The sequence below is a fragment of the Leptidea sinapis genome, chromosome 12, assembly GCF_905404315.1.
Source record: "Leptidea sinapis chromosome 12, ilLepSina1.1, whole genome shotgun sequence".
Taxonomy (NCBI): domain Eukaryota; kingdom Metazoa; phylum Arthropoda; class Insecta; order Lepidoptera; family Pieridae; genus Leptidea; species Leptidea sinapis.
Window position 1 is genome coordinate 151,185 of NC_066276.1, and position 21,933 is coordinate 173,117.

A 21,933-nucleotide genomic window follows, 5' to 3' on the forward strand; every position below is an offset into this window, starting at 1 on the left:
AGGTCATCATCTGGTATTTATTTTATATACTCCCCATGTTGTGAACATTCCAAACACTTGAAACAGTAAGAGATATAATAATGTGTTGAGTAGAGTATTGATATATAATATGTTCATATTTCCGGTTCATATGTTTATTCCATATATAGTACCCAAATGTCAACATCTTGTTTATATTGTCTATACTTCCCATGTTGTCGTCATTTTGTGAACATTCCGAACACTTGAAACAGTAAGAGTTATGATAATGTGTTGAGCAGAGTATTGATATATAATATGTTCATATTTCCGGTTCATATGTTTATTCCAAATATAGTACCCAAATGTCAACATCTTGTTTATATTATCTATACTGCCCATGTTGTCGTCATGTTGTGAACATTCCAAACACTTGAAACAGTAAGAGTTATACTTATGTGTTGAGCAGAGTATTGATATATAATATGTTCATATTTCCGGTTCATATGTTTATTCCAAATATAGTACCCAAATGTCAACATCTTGTTTATATTATCTATACTCCCCATGTTGTCGTCATGTTGTGCACATTCCAAACACTTGAAACAGTAAGAGTTATAATAATGTGTTGAGCAGAGTATTGATATATAATATGTTCATATTGCCGGTACATATGTATATTCCATATGAAGTAGGCACATGTCATCATCTCGTATATATTATATATACTCCCCATGTTGTCGTTATGTTGTGAACATACCAAACACTTGTTCATATCTCTGGTTTATATGTTTATTCCATATATAGTACCCAAATGTCAACATCTCGTATATATTAACTATACTCCCCATTTTGTCGTCATGTTGTGAACATTCGAAACACTTGAAACCTGTAAATTTATAAAATGTGTTGAGCAAGGTATTGATAAATAATATGTTCATATTGCCTGTTCATACGTTTTTTCCATATGTAGTACCCACAGGTCATCATCTGGTATTTATTTTATATACTCCCCATGTTGTGAACATTCCAAACACTTGAAACAGTAAGAGATATAATAATGTGTTGAGTAGAGTATTGATATATAATATGTTCATATTTCCGGTTCATATGTTTATTCCATATATAGTACCCAAATGTCAACATCTTGTTTATATTATATATACTCCCCATGTTGTCGTCATTTTGTGAACATTCCGAACACTTGAAACAGTAAGAGTTATGATAATGTGTTGAGCAGAGTATTGATATATAATATGTTCATATTTCCGGTTCATATGTTTATTCCAAATATAGTACCCAAATGTCAACATCTTGTTTATATTATCTATACTCCCCATGTTGTCGTCATGTTGTGAACATTCCAAACACTTGAAACAGTAAGAGTTATACTTATGTGTTGAGCAGAGTATTGATATATAATATGTTCATATTTCCGGTTCATATGTTTATTCCATATATAGTACCCAAATGTCAACATCTTGTTTATATTATCTATACTCCCCATGTTGTCGTCATGTTGTGCACATTCCAAACACTTGAAACAGTAAGAGTTATAATAATGTGTTGAGCAGAGTATTGATATATAATATGTTCATATTGCCGGTACATATGTATATTCCATATGAAGTAGGCACATGTCATCATCTCGTATATATTATATATACTCCCCATGTTGTCGTTATGTTGTGAACATACCAAACACTTGTTCATATCTCTGGTTCATATGTTTATTCCATATATAGTACCCAAATGTCAACATCTCGTATATATTAACTATACTCCCCATTTTGTCGTCATGTTGTGAACATTCGAAACACTTGAAACCTGTAAATTTATAAAATGTGTTGAGCAAGGTATTGATAAATAATATGTTCATATTGCCTGTTCATACGTTTTTTCCATATGTAGTACCCATAGGTCATCATCTGGTATATATTTTATATACTCCCCATGTTGTGAACATTCCAAACACTTTAAACAGTAAGAGATATAATAATGTGTTGAGTAGAGTATTGATATATAATATGTTCATATTTCCGGTTCATATGTTTATTCCATATATAGTACCCAAATGTCAACATCTTGTATATATTATCTATACTCCCCATGTTGTCGTCATGTTGTGAACATTCCAAACACTTGAAACAGTAAGAGTTATACTTATGTGTTGAGCAGAGTATTGATATATAATATGTTCATATTGCCTGTTCATACGTTTTTTCCATATGTAGTACCCACAGGTCATCATCTGGTATTTATTTTATATACTCCCCATGTTGTGAACATTCCAAACACTTGAAACAGTAAGAGATATAATAATGTGTTGAGTAGAGTATTGATATATAATATGTTCATATTTCCGGTTCATATGTTTATTCCATATATAGTACCCAAATGTCAACATCTTGTTTATATTGTCTATACTTCCCATGTTGTCGTCATTTTGTGAACATTCCGAACACTTGAAACAGTAAGAGTTATGATAATGTGTTGAGCAGAGTATTGATATATAATATGTTCATATTTCCGGTTCATATGTTTATTCCAAATATAGTACCCAAATGTCAACATCTTGTTTATATTATCTATACTGCCCATGTTGTCGTCATGTTGTGCACATTCCAAACACTTGAAACAGTAAGAGTTATAATAATGTGTTGAGCAGAGTATTGATATATAATATGTTCATATTGCCGGTACATATGTATATTCCATATGAAGTAGGCACATGTCATCATCTCGTATATATTATATATACTCCCCATGTTGTCGTTATGTTGTGAACATACCAAACACTTGTTCATATCTCTGGTTCATATGTTTATTCCATATATAGTACCCAAATGTCAACATCTCGTATATATTAACTATACTCCCCATTTTGTCGTCATGTTGTGAACATTCGAAACACTTGAAACCTGTAAATTTATAAAATGTGTTGAGCAAGGTATTGATAAATAATATGTTCATATTGCCTGTTCATACGTTTTTTCCATATGTAGTACCCACAGGTCATCATCTGGTATTTATTTTATATACTCCCCATGTTGTGAACATTCCAAACACTTGAAACAGTAAGAGATATAATAATGTGTTGAGTAGAGTATTGATATATAATATGTTCATATTTCCGGTTCATATGTTTATTCCATATATAGTACCCAAATGTCAACATCTTGTTTATATTATATATACTCCCCATGTTGTCGTCATTTTGTGAACATTCCGAACACTTGAAACAGTAAGAGTTATGATAATGTGTTGAGCAGAGTATTGATATATAATATGTTCATATTTCCGGTTCATATGTTTATTCCAAATATAGTACCCAAATGTCAACATCTTGTTTATATTATCTATACTCCCCATGTTGTCGTCATGTTGTGAACATTCCAAACACTTGAAACAGTAAGAGTTATACTTATGTGTTGAGCAGAGTATTGATATATAATATGTTCATATTTCCGGTTCATATGTTTATTCCAAATATAGTACCCAAATGTCAACATCTTGTTTATATTATCTATACTCCCCATGTTGTCGTCATGTTGTGAACATTCCAAACACTTGAAACAGTAAGAGTTATAATAATGTGTTGAGCAGAGTATTGATATATAATATGTTCATATTGCCGGTACATATGTATATTCCATATGAAGTAGGCACATGTCATCATCTCGTATATATTATATATACTCCCCATGTTGTCGTTATGTTGTGAACATACCAAACACTTGTTCATATCTCTGGTTCATATGTTTATTCCATATATAGTACCCAAATGTCAACATCTCGTATATATTAACTATACTCCCCATTTTGTCGTCATGTTGTGAACATTCGAAACACTTGAAACCTGTAAATTTATAAAATGTGTTGAGCAAGGTATTGATAAATAATATGTTCATATTGCCTGTTCATACGTTTTTTCCATATGTAGTACCCACAGGTCATCATCTGGTATATATTTTATATACTCCCCATGTTGTGAACATTCCAAACACTTGAAACAGTAAGAGATATAATAATGTGTTGAGTAGAGTATTGATATATAATATGTTCATATTTCCGGTTCATATGTTTATTCCATATATAGTACCCAAATGTCAACATCTTGTATATATTATCTATACTCCCCATATTGTCGTCATGTTGTGAACATTCAAAACACTTGAAACAGTAAGAGTTATGATAATGTGTTGAGCAGAGTATGGATACAAAAAATGTTCATATTGCCGGTTCATATGTATAGTCCATATGTAGTACCCACATGTCATCATCTCGTATATATTATATATACTCCCCATTTTGTCGTCATGTTGTGAACATTCCAAACACTTGAAACAAGAAGAGTTATAAAAATGTGTTAAGCAGAGTTTTGACAAATAATATGTTCATTTTGCCGGTTCATATGTATATTTTATATGTAGTACCCACATGTCATAATCTCGTATATATTATATATACTCCCCATGTTGTCGTTATGTTGTGAACATACCAAACACTTGTTCATATCTCTGGTTCATATGTTTATTCCATATATAGTACCCAAATTTCAAAATCTCGTATAATATAAACTGGGACAAAATGGGGAGTATCATTTTGTCGTCATGTTGTGAACATTCCAAACACTTGAAATAGTAAGACTTATAATAATGTGTTGAGTAGAGTATTGATATAAAATATGTTCATATTGCCGGTTCATATGTATATTCCGTAAGTAGAACCCATATGTCATCATCTCGTATATATGTTCATATCTCTGGTTCATGTGTTAATTCCATATATCGTACCCACATGGCAACATCTCGTATATATAATCTATACTCCCCATGTTGTCTATATATTGATATATAATATGTTCATATTGCCGGTTTATATGTATATTGCATATGTAGTAGCCAAATGTCATCAACTCGTATATATTATATATACTCCCCATTTTGTCGTCATGTTGTGAACATTCCAAACACTTGAAACAGTAAGAGTTATACTTATGTGTTGAGCAGAGTATTGATTTAAAATATGTTCATATTGCCGGTTCATATGTTTATTCCATATATCGTACCCACATGGCAACATCTCGTATATATAATCTATACTCCCCATGTTGTCGTCATGTTGTGAACATTCCAAACACTTGAAACAGTAAGAGTTATAATAATTTGTTCAGCAAAGTATTGATATATAATATGTTCATATTGCCGGTTCATATGTATATTCCATATGTAGTACCCACATGTCATCATCTCGTATATATTATATATACTCTCCATGTTGTAGTCATGTTGTAAACATTACAAAAACTTGAAACAGTTAAAATTATAATAATGTGTTGAGCAGAGTATTGATATATACTACGTTCATATTGCCGGTTCATATGTAGTAGCCACATGTCATCATCTCGTATATTGAATTTATACTCCCCATGTTGTTGTCATGTTGTGAACATTCGAAAATCTTGAAACCGGTAAATTTACAAAAAGGGTTGAGCAAGGTATTGATAAATAATATGTTCATATTGCCTGTTCATACGTTTTTTCCATATGTAGTACCCACATGTCATCATCTGATATATACACTGGCCTTCAAAAGTAAGTATCACACTTTTAAAATTGGGATAACGTTTTAAGTTCACAAGATATACTTTCGAAATAAAAAGGACTCCAAAGAGAATTTAATTTTGTACATAAAAACTTTATAGTCGGTAACCTTCTTTTAAGAATTGGCTGAAAAAAACCTTCAAAAACAAAACCATTCCTTTTTCAAAGTGGACGTTTCCGAATTACAATTTTACCATTCACATTTTTCGTTCTGTTTTAATTTTTTTTCAAGATCGATGGGTCTTGTTTTAAAAATTTATGCTAAAAAGCATATAACATTTATTTATCATGCCTCTTTCAGTTGAAGAATGTGCTAGGATCATGGCTTTTCTGGAACTAGGCATCAGTATGCGTCGCACTGCAAGAATGGTGGGTGTGACGGTACGAAAGGTCCAGAAGGTAAAGCGAAGGTACGAAGAGACTGGACACCATCTAAGGAGACCTTGTAATGGCAGACCCAGGTGTACCAGTGCCCGAGAAGATCGTTATATTATTTCCACTGTGTTAAGAAATCGCCACCAAAACGCAGTTGAAGTCCAGCAACAGCTACTTCAGACCCGGAGGGACTACATTAGTGACAGTACAGTGAGAAGAAGACTTGCTGAAGCAAATTTGAAACCCCGAAGACCAGCGAGTTGCCCAAAACTCGATAGACAGCATCGAGTAGCGAGACTGCGATACGCCCGTGAACACATGCTGTGGGATGAAGAAGAATGGTCAAGAATTTTGTTTGCAGATGAGTCTCGATTCACCTTTTACAGTTCTGATGGAAGGCGAAGTATTTACAGGCGACCTGGTGAGCGATACCTTCAAGCCTGCATCTCAGAAAGAGTCCAATACGGTGGAGGCAGTGTACATGTATGGGCTGGCATATCTTCAGAAGGTCGCACAGAGCTAGTAGCCATAGAAAATGGCACCCTCACTGGGCAAAGATATGCTCAAGAGATTCTCAATGAGTATGCAGGGCCGTATTTAGCAAATATAGGTGATGGATCGATGCTGATGCATGATAATGCCCGGCCACACACGGCTCATATCGTACAAGAGTATATTCAGGAGGTCGGTATCAGCGTGATGGCTTGGCCATCAAGAAGTCCTGATCTCAACCCGATTGAACACGCCTGGGATGAGCTTGGGAGGCTAGTCAGAAATCGCAGACCACCACCTACTACCCTCAGGGCACTAAAGCAGGCCCTGGTAGAAGAATGGGAGAATATTCCCCAACATCGGCTCCGAAACCTAATGTTCAGTATGCCAAACTGGCTCGAAGCTGTAATCAGAGCTCGAGGAGGCAATACCAGTTATTAAAAATTAAATAACATGTAATACATTTTAGTTGAATTTTTTTACACTAAACTAAAAATGTCTATTTTCATTGTTTTATCTTTTTTAAGTTAAAAATATTACTAATGTATAATTTTAGTTTCTAAGAATTAAAGCCTATAAAATTTGCAACAAAACGTTTTTAATTTTAAATCTCTACCTTGTATAGTTAAGAAAAAAAAATAATTTGAAAAGTGTGATACTTACTTTTGCAGGCCAGTGTATTTTATATACTCTCCATGTTGTAGTCATGTTTTAAACATTCAAAAAACTTGAAACAGTTAAAATTATAATAATGTGTTAAGCAGAGTATTGACAAATAATATGATCATATTGCCGGTTCATATGTATAGTCCATATGTAGTACCCACATGTCATCATCTCGTATATATTATATATACTCCCCATGTTGTCGTAATGTTGTGCACATTCCAAACACTTGAAACAGTAAGAGTTATAATAATGTGTTGAGCAGAGTATTGATATATAATATGTTCACATTGCCGGTACATATGAATATTCCATATGAAGTAGGCACATGTCATCATCTCGTATATATTATATATACTCCCCATGTTGTCGTTATGTTGTGAACATACCAAACACTTGTTCATATCTCTGGTTCATATGTTTATTCCATATATAGTACCCAAATGTCAACATCTCGTATATATTAACTATACTCCCCATTTTGTCGTCATGTTGTGAACATTCGAAACACTTGAAACAGTAAGAGATATAATAATGTGTTGAGTAGAGTATTGATATATAATATGTTCATATTTCCGGTTCATATGTTTATTCCATATATAGTACCCAAATGTCAACATCTCGTATAAATTATCCATACTCCCCATTTTGTCGTCATGATGTGAACATTCCAAACACTTGAAACAGTAAGACTAATAATAATGTGTTGAGTAGAGTATTGATATAAAATATGTTCATATTGCCGGTTCATATGTATATTCCATAAGTAGAACCCATATGTCATCATCTCGTATATATGTTCATATCTCTGGTTCATATGTTAATTCCATATATCGTACCCACATGGCAACATCTCGTATATATAATCTATACTCCCCATGTTGTCTATATATTGATATATAATATGTTCATATTGCCGGTTTATATGTATATTGCATATGTAGTAGCCACATGTCATCAACTCGTATATATTATATATACTCCCCATTTTGTCGTCATGTTGTGAACATTCCAAACACTTGAAACAGTAAGAGTTATACTTATGTGTTGAGCAGAGTATTGATTTAAAATATGTTCTTATTGCCGGTTCATATGATTATTCCATATATCGTACCCACATGGCAACATCTCGTATATATAATCTATACTCCCCATGTTGTCGTCATGTTGTGAACATTCCAAACACTTGAAACAGTAAGAGTTATAATAATTTGTTCAGCAAAGTATTGATATATAATATGTTCATATTGCCGGTTCATATGTATATTCAATATGTAGTACCCACATGTCATCATCTCGTATATATTATATATACTCTCCATGTTGTAGTCATGTTGTAAACATTACAAAAACTTGAAACAGTTAAAATTATAATAATGTGTTGAGCAGAGTATTGATATATACTACGTTCATATTGCCGGTTCATATGTATATTTCATATGTAGTAGCCACATGTCATCATCTCGTATATTGAATTTATACTCCCCATGTTGTTGTCATGTTGTGAACATTCGAAAATCTTGAAACCGGTAAATTTACAAAAAGGGTTGAGCAAGGTATTGATAAATAATATGTTCATATTGCCTGTTCATACGTTTTTTCCATATGTAGTACCCACATGTCATCATCTGATATATATTTTATATACTCTCCATGTTGTAGTCATGTTATAAACATTCAAAAAACTTGAAACAGTTTAAATTATAATAATGTATTAAGCAGAGTATTGACAAATAATATGATCATTTTGCCGGTTCATATGTATAGTCCATATGTAGTACCCACATGTCATTATCTCGTATATATTATATATACCCCACATGTTGTCGTCATATTGTGAACATTCGAAACATTTGAAACAGTTAGAGTTATGATAATGTGTTGAGCAGAGTATGGATATATAATATGTTCATATTGCCGGTTCATATGTATATTCCATATGTAGTACCGACATGTCATCAACTCGTATATATACTCCCCATGTTGTCGCCATTTTGTGAACATTCCAAACACTTGAAACAGTAAGAGTTATGATAAGGTGTTGAGCAGAGTATTGATATATAATATGTTCATATTGCCGGTTCATATGTATATTCCATAAGTAGTAGCCACATGTCATCATGTCGTATATATTTTATATACTCCCCATTTTGTCGTGATGTTGTGAACATTCCAAACACTTGAAACAGTAAGAGTTATACTTATGTGTTGAGCAGAGTATTGATATAAAATATGTTCATATTGCCGGTTCATATGTATAGTCCATATGTAGTACCCACATGTCATCATCTCGTATATATTATATATACTCTCCATGTTGTAGTCATGTTATAAACATTCAAAAAACTTGAAACAGTTAAAATTATAATAATGTGTTAAGCAGAGTATTGACAAATAATATGTTCATTTTGCCGGTTCATATGTATAGTCCATATGTAGTACCCACATGTCATAATCTCGTATATATTATATATACTCCACATGTTGTCGTCATATTGTGAACATTCGAAACACTTGAAACAGTAAGAGTTATGATAATGTGTTGAGCAGAGTATTGATATATAATATGTTCATATTTCCGGTTCATATGTTTATTCCAAATATAGTACCCAAATGTCAACATCTTGTTTATATTATCTATACTCCCCATGTTGTCGTCATGTTGTGAACATTCCAAACACTTGAAACAGTAAGAGTTATACTTATGTGTTGAGCAGAGTATTGATATAAAATATGTTCATATTGCCGGTTCATATGTATAGTCCATATGTAGTACCCACATGTCATCATCTCGTATATATTATATATACTCCCCATTTTGTCGTCATGTTGTGAACATTCCAAACACTTGAAACAGTAAGAGTTATAAAAATGTGTTAAGCAGAGTATTGACAAATAATATGTTCATTTTGCCGGTTCATATGTATATTTTATATGTAGTACCCACATGTCATAATCTCGTATATATTATATATACTCCCCATGTTGTCGTCATGTTGTGCACATTCCAAACACTTGAAACAGTAAGAGTTATAATAATGTGTTGAGCAGAGTATTGATATATAATATGTTCATATTGCCGGTACATATGTATATTCCATATGAAGTAGGCACATGTCATCATATCGTATATATTATATATACTCCCCATGTTGTCGTTATGTTGTGAACATACCAAACACTTGTTCATATCTCTGGTTCATATGTTTATTCCATATATAGTACCCAAATGTCAACATCTCGTATATATTAACTATACTCCCCATTTTGTCGTCATGTTGTGAACATTCGAAACACTTGAAACCTGTAAATTTATAAAATGTGTTGAGCAAGGTATTGATAAATAATATGTTCATATTGCCTGTTCATACGTTTTTTCCATATGTAGTACCCACAGGTCATCATCTGGTATATATTTTATATACTCCCCATGTTGTGAACAGTCCAAACACTTGAAACAGTAAGAGATATAATAATGTGTTGAGTAGAGTATTGATATATAATATGTTCATATTTCCGGTTCATATGTTTATTCCATATATAGTACCCAAATGTCAACATCTTGTATATATTATCTATACTCCCCATGTTGTCGTCATGTTGTGAACATTCAAAACACTTGAAACAGTAAGAGTTATGATAATGTGTTGAGCAGAGTATGGATATAAAAAATGTTCATATTGCCGGTTCATATGTATAGTCCATATGTAGTACCCACATGTCATCATCTCGTATATATTATATATACTCCCCATTTTGTCGTCATGTTGTGAACATTCCAAACACTTGAAACAAGAAGAGTTATAAAAATGTGTTAAGCAGAGTATTGACAAATAATATGTTCATTTTGCCGGTTCATATGTATATTTTATATGTAGTATCCACATGTCATAATCTCGTATATATTATATATACTCCCCATGTTGTCGTTATGTTGTGAACATACCAAACACTTGTTCATATCTCTGGTTCATATGTTTATTCCAAATATAGTACCCAAATGTCAACATCTTGTTTATATTATCTATACTCCCCATGTTGTCGTCATGTTGTGAACATTCCAAACACTTGAAACAGTAAGAGTTATACTTATGTGTTGAGCAGAGTATTGATATAAAATATGTTCATATTGCCGGTTCATATGTATAGTCCATATGTAGTACCCACATGTCATCATCTCGTATATATTATATATACTCCGCATTTTGTCGTCATGTTGTGAACATTCCAAACACTTGAAACAGTAAGAGTTATAAAAATGTGTTAAGCAGAGTATTGACAAATAATATGTTCATTTTGCCGGTTCATATGTATATTTTATATGTAGTACCCACATGTCATAATCTCGTATATATTATATATACTCCCCATGTTGTCGTCATGTTGTGCACATTCCAAACACTTGAAACAGTAAGAGTTATAATAATGTGTTGAGCAGAGTATTGATATATAATATGTTCATATTGCCGGTACATATGTATATTCCATATGAAGTAGGCACATGTCATCATATCGTATATATTATATATACTCCCCATGTTGTCGTTATGTTGTGAACATACCAAACACTTGTTCATATCTCTGGTTCATATGTTTATTCCAAATATAGTACCCAAATGTCAACATCTCGTATATATTAACTATACTCCCCATTTTGTCGTCATGTTGTGAACATTCGAAACACTTGAAACCTGTAAATTTATAAAATGTGTTGAGCAAGGTATTGATAAATAATATGTTCATATTGCCTGTTCATACGTTTTTTCCATATGTAGTACCCACAGGTCATCATCTGGTATATATTTTATATACTCCCCATGTTGTGAACATTCCAAACACTTGAAACAGTAAGAGATATAATAATGTGTTGAGTAGAGTATTGATATATAATATGTTCATATTTCCGGTTCATATGTTTATTCCATATATAGTACCCAAATGTCAACATCTTGTATATATTATCTATACTCCCCATGTTGTCGTCATGTTGTGAACATTCAAAACACTTGAAACAGTAAGAGTTATGATAATGTGTTGAGCAGAGTATGGATACAAAAAATGTTCATATTGCCGGTTCATATGTATAGTCCATATGTAGTACCCACATGTCATCATCTCGTATATATTATATATACTCCCCATTTTGTCGTCATGTTGTGAACATTCCAAACACTTGAAACAAGAAGAGTTATAAAAATGTGTTAAGCAGAGTATTGACAAATAATATGTTCATTTTGCCGGTTCATATGTATATTTTATATGTAGTATCCACATGTCATAATCTCGTATATATTATATATACTCCCCATGTTGTCGTTATGTTGTGAACATACCAAACACTTGTTCATATCTCTGGTTCATATGTTTATTCCATATATAGTACCCAAATTTCAAAATCTCGTATAATATAAACTGGGACAAAATGGGGAGTATCATTTTGTCGTCATGTTGTGAACATTCCAAACACTTGAAATAGTAAGACTTATAATAATGTGTTGAGTAGAGTATTGATATAAAATATGTTCATATTGCCAGTTCATATGTATATTCCATAAGTAGAACCCATATGTCATCATCTCGTATATATGTTCATATCTCTGGTTCATGTGTTAAATCCATATATCGTACCCACATGGCAACATCTCGTATATATAATCTATACTCCCCATGTTGTCTATATATTGATATATAATATGTTCATATTGCCGGTTTATATGTATATTGCATATGTAGTAGCCAAATGTCATCAACTCGTATATATTATATATACTCCCCATTTTGTCGTCATGTTGTGAACATTCCAAACACTTGAAATAGTAAGAGTTATACTTATGTGTTGAGCAGAGTATTGATTTAAAATATGTTCATATTGCCGGTTCATATGTTTATTCCATATATCGTACCCACATGGCAACATCTCGTATATATAATCTATACTCCCCATGTTGTCGTCATGTTGTGAACATTCCAAACACTTGAAACAGTAAGAGTTATAATAATTTGTTCAGCAAAGTATTGATATATAATATGTTCATATTGCCGGTTCATATGTATATTCCATATGTAGTACCCACATGTCATCATCTGATATATATTTTATATACTCTCCATGTTGTAGTCATGTTATAAACATTCAAAAAACTTGAAACAGTTAAAATTATAATAATGTGTTAAGCAGAGTATTGACAAATAATATGATCATATTGCCGGTTCATATGTATAGTCCATATGTAGTACCCACATGTCATCATCTCGTATATATTATATATACTCCCCATGTTGTCGTCATGTTGTGCACATTCCAAACACTTGAAACAGTAAGAGTTATAATAATGTGTTGAGCAGAGTATTGATATATAATATGTTCATATTGCCGGTACATATGAATATTCCATATGAAGTAGGCACATGTCATCATCTCGTATATATTATATATACTCCCCATGTTGTCGTTATGTTGTGAACATACCAAACACTTGTTCATATCTCTGGTTCATATGTTTATTCCATATATAGTACCCAAATGTCAACATCTCGTATATATTAACTATACTCCCCATTTTGTCGTCATGATGTGAACATTCCAAACACTTGAAACAGTAAGACTAATAATAATGTGTTGAGTAGAGTATTGATATAAAATATGTTCATATTGCCGGTTCATATGTATATTCCATAAGTAGAACCCATATGTCATCATCTCGTATATATGTTCATATCTCTGGTTCATATGTTAATTCCATATATCGTACCCACATGGCAACATCTCGTATATATAATCTATACTCCCCATGTTGTCTATATATTGATATATAATATGTTCATATTGCCGGTTTATATGTATATTGCATATGTAGTAGCCACATGTCATCAACTCGTATATATTATATATACTCCCCATTTTGTCGTCATGTTGTGAACATTCCAAACACTTGAAACAGTAAGAGTTATACTTATGTGTTGAGCAGAGTATTGATTTAAAATATGTTCATATGTTTATTCCATATATCGTACCCACATGGCAACATCTCGTATATATAATCTATACTCCCCATGTTGTCGTCATGTTGTGAACATTCCAAACACTTGAAACAGTAAGAGTTATAATAATTTGCTCAGCAAAGTATTGATATATAATATGTTCATATTGCCGGTTCATATGTATATTCCATATGTAGTACCCACATGTCACCATCTCGTATATATTATATATACTCTCCATGTTGTAGTCATGTTGTAAACATTACAAAAACTTGAAACAGTTAAAATTATAATAATGTGTTGAGCAGAGTATTGATATATACTACGTTCATATTGCCGGTTCATATGTATATTTCATATGTAGTAGCCACATGTCATCATCTCGTATATTGAATTTATACTCCCCATGTTGTTGTCATGTTGTGAACATTCGAAAATCTTGAAACCGGTAAATTTACAAAAAGGGTTGAGCAAGGTATTGATAAATAATATGTTCATATTGCCTGTTCATACGTTTTTTCCATATGTAGTACCCACATGTCATCATCTGATATATATTTTATATACTCTCCATGTTGTAGTCATGTTATAAACATTCAAAAAACTTGAAACAGTTAAAATTATAATAATGTGTTAAACAGAGTATTGACAAATAATATGATCATTTTGCCGGTTCATATGTATAGTCCATATGTAGTACCCACATGTCATTATCTCGTATAAATTATATATACTCCACATGTTGTCGTCATATTGTGAACATTCGAAACACTTGAAACACTTAGAGTTATGATAATGTGTTGAGCAGAGTATGGATATATAATATGTTCATATTGCCGGTTCATATGTATATTCCATATGTAGTACCGACATGTCATCAACTCGTATATATACTCCCCATGTTGTCGCCATTTTGTGAACATTCCAAACACTTGAAACAGTAAGAGTTATGATAATGTGTTGAGCAGAGTATTGATATATAATATGTTCATATTGCCGGTACATATGTATATTCCATATGAAATACTCCTCCCCTCCCATGTTGTCGTCATATTGTGAACATTCGAAACACTTGAAACAGTAAGAGTTATGATAATGTGTTGAGCAGAGTATGGATATAAAAAAAATGTTCATATCTCTGGTTCATATGTTTATTCCATATATAGTACCCAAATGTCAACATCTCGTATATATTAACTATACTCCCCATTTTGTCGTCATGTTGTGAACATTCCAAACACTTGAAACAGTAAGACTTATAATAATGTGTTGATTAGAGTATTGATATAAAATATGTTCATATTGCCGGTTCATATGTATATTCCATAAGTAGAACCCATATGTCATCATCTCGTATATATGTTCATATCTCTGGTTCATATGTTAATTCCATATATCGTACCCACATGGCAATATCTCGTATATATAATCTATACTCCCCATGTTGTCTATATATTGATATATAATATGTTGATATTGCCGGTTTATATGTATATTGCATATGTAGTAGCCACATGTCATCAACTCGTATATATTATATATACTCCCCATTTTGTCGTCATGTTGTGAACATTCCAAACACTTGAAACAGTAAGAGTTATACTTATGTGTTGAGCAGAGTATTGATTTAAAATATGTTCATATTGCAGGTTCATATGTTTATTCCATATATCGTACCCACATGGCAACATCTCGTATATATAATCTATACTCCACATGTTGTCGTCATATTGTGAACATTCGAAACACTTGAAACAGTTAGAGTTATGATAATGTGTTGAGCAGAGTATGGATATATAATATGTTCATATTGCCGGTTCATATGTATATTCCATATGTAGTACCGACATGTCATCAACTCGTATATATACTCCCCATGTCGTCGCCATTTCGTGAACATTCCATACATTTGAAACAGTAAGAGTTATGATAATGTGTTGAGCAGAGTATTGATATATAATATGTTCATATTGCCGGTTCATATGTATATTCCATATGTAGTACCCACATGTCATCATCTCGTATATATTATCTATACTCCCCATGTTGTCGTCATGTTGTGAAAATTCAAAACACTTGAAACAGTAAGAGTTATGATAATGTGTTGAGCAGAGTATGGATACAAAAAATGTTCATATTGCCGGTTCATATGTATAGTCCATATGTAGTACCCACATGTCATCATCTCGTATATATTATATATACTCCCCATGTTGTCGTTATGTTGTGAACATACCAAACACTTGTTCATATCTCTGGTTCATATGTTTATTCCATTTATAGTACCCAAATTTCAAAATCTCGTATATATAAACTGGGACAAAATGGGGAGTATCATTTTGTCGTCATGTTGTGAACATTCCAAACACTTGAAATAGTAAGACTTATAATAATGTGTTGAGTAGAGTATTGATATAAAATATGTTCATATTGCCGGTTCATATGTATATTCCATAAGTAGAACCCATATGTCATCATCTCGTATATATGTTCATATCTCTGGTTCATTTGTTAATTCCATATATCGTACCCACATGGTAACATCTCGTATATATAATCTATACTCCCCATGTTGTCTATATATTGATATATAATATGTTCATATTGCCGGTTTATATGTATATTGCATATGTAGTAGCCAAATGTCATCAACTCGTATATATTATATATACTCCCCATTTTGTCGTCATGCTGTGAACATTCCAAACACTTGAAACAGTAAGAGTTATACATATGTGTTGAGCAGAGTATTGATAAAAATATGTTCATATTGCCGGTTCATATGTTTATTCCATATATCGTACCCACATGGCAACATCTCGTATATATAATCTTTACTACCCATGTTGTTGTCATGTTGTGAACATTCCAAACACTTGAAACAGTATGAGTTATAATAATGTGTTCAGCAAAGTATTGATATATAATATGTTCATATTGCCGGTTCATATGTATATTCCATATGTAGTACCCACATGTCATCATCTCGTATATATTATATATACTCTCCATGTTGTAGTCATGTTGTAAACATTACAAAAACTTGAAACAGTTAAATTTATAATAATGTGTTGAGCAGAGTATTGATATAAAATCTGTTCATATTGCCGGTTCATATGTATAGTCCATATGTAGTACCCACATGTCATCATCTCGTATATATTATATATACTCTCCTTGTTGTAGTCATGTTATAAACATTCAAAAACTTGAAACAGTTCAAATTATAATAATGTGTTAAGCAGAGTATTGACAAATAATATGATCATTTTGCCGGTTCATATGTATAGTCCATATGTAGTACCCACATGTCATAATCTCGTATATATTATATATACTCCCCATGTTGTCGTCATGTTGTGCACATTCCAAACACTTGAAACAGTAAGAGTTATAATAATGTGTTGAGCAGAGTATTGATATATAATATGTTCATATTGCCGGTACATATGTATATTCCATATGAAGTACTCCTCCCCTCCCATGTTGTCGTCATATTGTGAACATTCGAAACACTTGAAACAGTAAGAGTTATGATAATGTGTTGAGCAGAGTATGGATATAAAAAAAATGTTCATATCTCTGGTTCATATGTTTATTCCATATATAGTACCCAAATGTCAACATCTCGTATATATTAACTATACTCCCCATTTTGTCGTCATGTTGTGAACATTCCAAACACTTGAAACAGTAAGACTTATAATAATGTGTTGAGTAGAGTATTGATATAAAATATGTTCATATTGCCGGTTCATATGTATATTCCATAAGTAGAACCCATATGTCATCATCTCGTATATATGTTCATATCTCTGGTTCATATGTTAATTCCATATATCGTACCCACATGGCAACATCTCGTATATATAATCTATACTCCCCATGTTGTCTATATATTGATATATAATATGTTCATATTGCCGGTTTATATGTATATTGCATATGTAGTAGCCACATGTCATCAACTCGTATATATTATATATACTCCCCATTTTGTCGTCATGTTGTGAACATTCCAAACACTTGAAACAGTAAGAGTTATACTTATGTGTTGAGCAGAGTATTGATTTAAAATATGTTCATATTGCCGGTTCATATGTTTATTCCATATATCGTACCCACATGGCAACATCTCGTATATATAATCTATACTCCCCATGTTGTCGTCATGTTGTGAACATTCCAAACACTTGAAACAGTAAGAGTTATAATAATTTGTTCAGCAAAGTATTGATATATAATATGTTCATATTGCCGGTTCATATGTATATTCCATATGTAGTACCCACATGTCATCATCTCGTATATATTATATATACTCTCCATGTTGTAGTCATGTTGTTAACATTACAAAAACTTGAAACAGTTAAAATTATAATAATGTGTTGAGCAGAGTATTGATATATACTACGTTCATATTGCCGGTTCATATGTATATTTCATTTGTAGTAGCCACATGTCATCATCTCGTATATTGAATTTATACTCCCCATGTTGTTGTCATGTTGTGAACATTCGAAAATCTTGAAACCGGTAAATTTACAAAAAGGGTTGAGCAAGGTATTGATAAATAATATGTTCATATTGCCTGTTCATACGTTTTTTCCATATGTAGTACCCACATGTCATCATCTGATATATATTTTATATACTCTCCATGTTGTAGTCATGTTATAAACATTCAAAAAACTTGAAACAGTTAAAATTATAATAATGTGTTAAGCAGAGTATTGACAAATAATATGATCATTTTGCCGGTTCATATGTATAGTCCATATGTAGTACCCACATGTCATTATCTCGTATATATTATATATACTCCACATGTTGTCGTCATATTGTGAACATTCGAAACACTTGAAACAGTTAGAGTTATGATAACGTGTTGAGCAGAGTATGGATATATAATATGTTCATATTGCCGGTTCATATGTATATTCCATATGTAGTACCGACATGTCATCAACTCGTATATATACTCCCCATGTTGTCGCCATTTTGTGAACATTCCAAACACTTGAAACAGTAAGAGTTATGATAATGTGTTGAGCAGAGTATTGATATATACTACGTTCATATTGCCGGTTCATATGTATATTTCATATGTAGTAGCCACATGTCATCATCTCGTATATTGAATTTATACTCCCCATGTTGTTGTCATGTTGTGAACATTCGAAAATCTTGAAACCGGTAAATTTACAAAAAGGGTTGAGCAAGGTATTGATAAATAATATGTTCATATTGCCTGTTCATACGTTTTTTCCATATGTAGTACCCACATGTCATCATCTGATATATATTTTATATACTCTCCATGTTGTAGTCATGTTATAAACATTCAAAAAACTTGAAACAGTTAAAATTATAATAATGTGTTAAGCAGAGTATTGACAAATAATATGATCATTTTGCCGGTTCATATGTATAGTCCATATGTAGTACCCACATGTCATTATCTCGTATATATTATATATACTCCACATGTTGTCGTCATATTGTGAACATTCGAAACACTTGAAACAGTTAGAGTTATGATAATGTGTTGAGCAGAGTATGGATATATAATATGTTCATATTGCCGGTTCATATGTATATTCCATATGTAGTACCGACATGTCATCAACTCGTATATATACTCCCCATGTTGTCGCCATTTTGTGAACATTCCAAACACTTGAAACAGTAAGAGTTATAATAATTTGTTCAGCAAAGTATTGATATATAATATGTTCATATTGCCGGTTCATATGTATATTCCATATGTAGTACCCACATGTCATCATCTCGTATATATTATATATACTCTCCATGTTGTAGTCATGTTGTTAACATTACAAAAACTTGAAACAGTTAAAATTATAATAATGTGTTGAGCAGAGTATTGATATATACTACGTTCATATTGCCGGTTCATATGTATATTTCATATGTAGTAGCCACATGTCATCATCTCGTATATTGAATTTATACTCCCCATGTTGTTGTCATGTTGTTAACATTCGAAAATCTTGAAACCGGTAAATTTACAAAAAGGGTTGAGCAAGGTATTGATAAATAATATGTTCATATTGCCTGTTCATACGTTTTTTCCATATGTAGTACCCACATGTCATCATCTGATATATATTTTATATACTCTCCATGTTGTAGTCATGTTATAAACATTCAAAAAACTTGAAACAGTTAAAATTATAATAATGTGTTAAGCAGAGTATTGACAAATAATATGATCATTTTGCCGGTTCATATGTATAGTCCATATGTAGTACCCACATGTCATTATCTCGTATATATTATATATACTCCACATGTTGTCGTCATATTGTGAACATTCGAAACACTTGAAACAGTTAGAGTTATGATAATGTGTTGAGCAGAGTATGGATATATAATATGTTCATATTGCCGGTTCATATGTATATTCCATATGTAGTACCGACATGTCATCAACTCGTATATATACTCCCCATGTTGTCGCCATTTTGTGAACATTCCAAACACTTGAAACAGTAAGAGTTATGATAATGTGTTGAGCAGAGTATTGATATATAATATGTTCATATTGCCGGTTCATATGTATATTCCATAAGTAGTAGCCACATGTCATCATGTCGTATATATTTTATATACTCCCCATTTTGTCGTGATGTTGTGAACATTCCAAACACTTGAAACAGTAAGAGTTATACTTATGTGTTGAGCAGAGTATTGATATAAAATATGTTCAAATTGCCGGTTCATATGTATAGTCCATATGTTGTACCCACATGTCATCATCTCGTATATATTATATATACTCTCCATGTTGTAGTCATGTTATAAACATTCAAAAAACTTGAAACAATTAAAATTATAATAATGTGTTAAGCAGAGTATTGACAAATAATATGTTCATTTTGCCGGTTCATATGTATAGTCCATATGTAGTACCCACATGTCATAATCTCGTATATATTATATATACTCCACATGTTGTCGTCATATTGTGAACATTCGAAACACTTGAAACAGTTAGAGTTATGATAATGTGTTGAGCAGAGTATGGATATATAATATGTTCATATTGCCGGTTCATATGTATATTCCATATGTAGTACCGACATGTCATCAACTCGTATATATTATATATACTCCCCATGTTGTCGTCATTTTGTGAACATTCCAAACACTTGAAACAGTAAGAGTTATGATAATGTGTTGAGCAGAGTATTGATATATAATATGTTCATATTTCCGGTTCATATGTTTATTCCAAATATAGTACCCAATTGTCAACATCTTGTTTATATTATCTATACTCCCCATGTTGTCGTCATGTTGTGAACATTCCAAACACTTGAAACAGTAAGAGTTATACTTATGTGTTGAGCAGAGTATTGATATATAATATGTTCATATTTCCGGTTCATATGTTTATTCCAAATATAGTACCCAAATGTCAACATCTTGTTTATATTATCTATACTCCCCATGTTGTCGTCATGTTGTGCACATTCCAAACACTTGAAACAGTAAGAGTTATAATAATGTGTTGAGCAGAGTATTGATATATAATATGTTCATATTGCCGGTACATATGTATATTCCATATGAAGTAGGCACATGTCATCATCTCGTATATATTATATATACTCCCCATGTTGTCGTTATGTTGTGAACATACCAAACACTTGTTCATATCTCTGGTTCATATGTTTATTCCATATATAGTACCCAAATGTCAACATCTCGTATATATTAACTATACTCCCCATGTTGTTGTCATGTTGTGAACATTCGAAACACTTGAAACCTGTAAATTTATAAAATGTGTTGAGCAAGGTATTGATAAATAATATGTTCATATTGC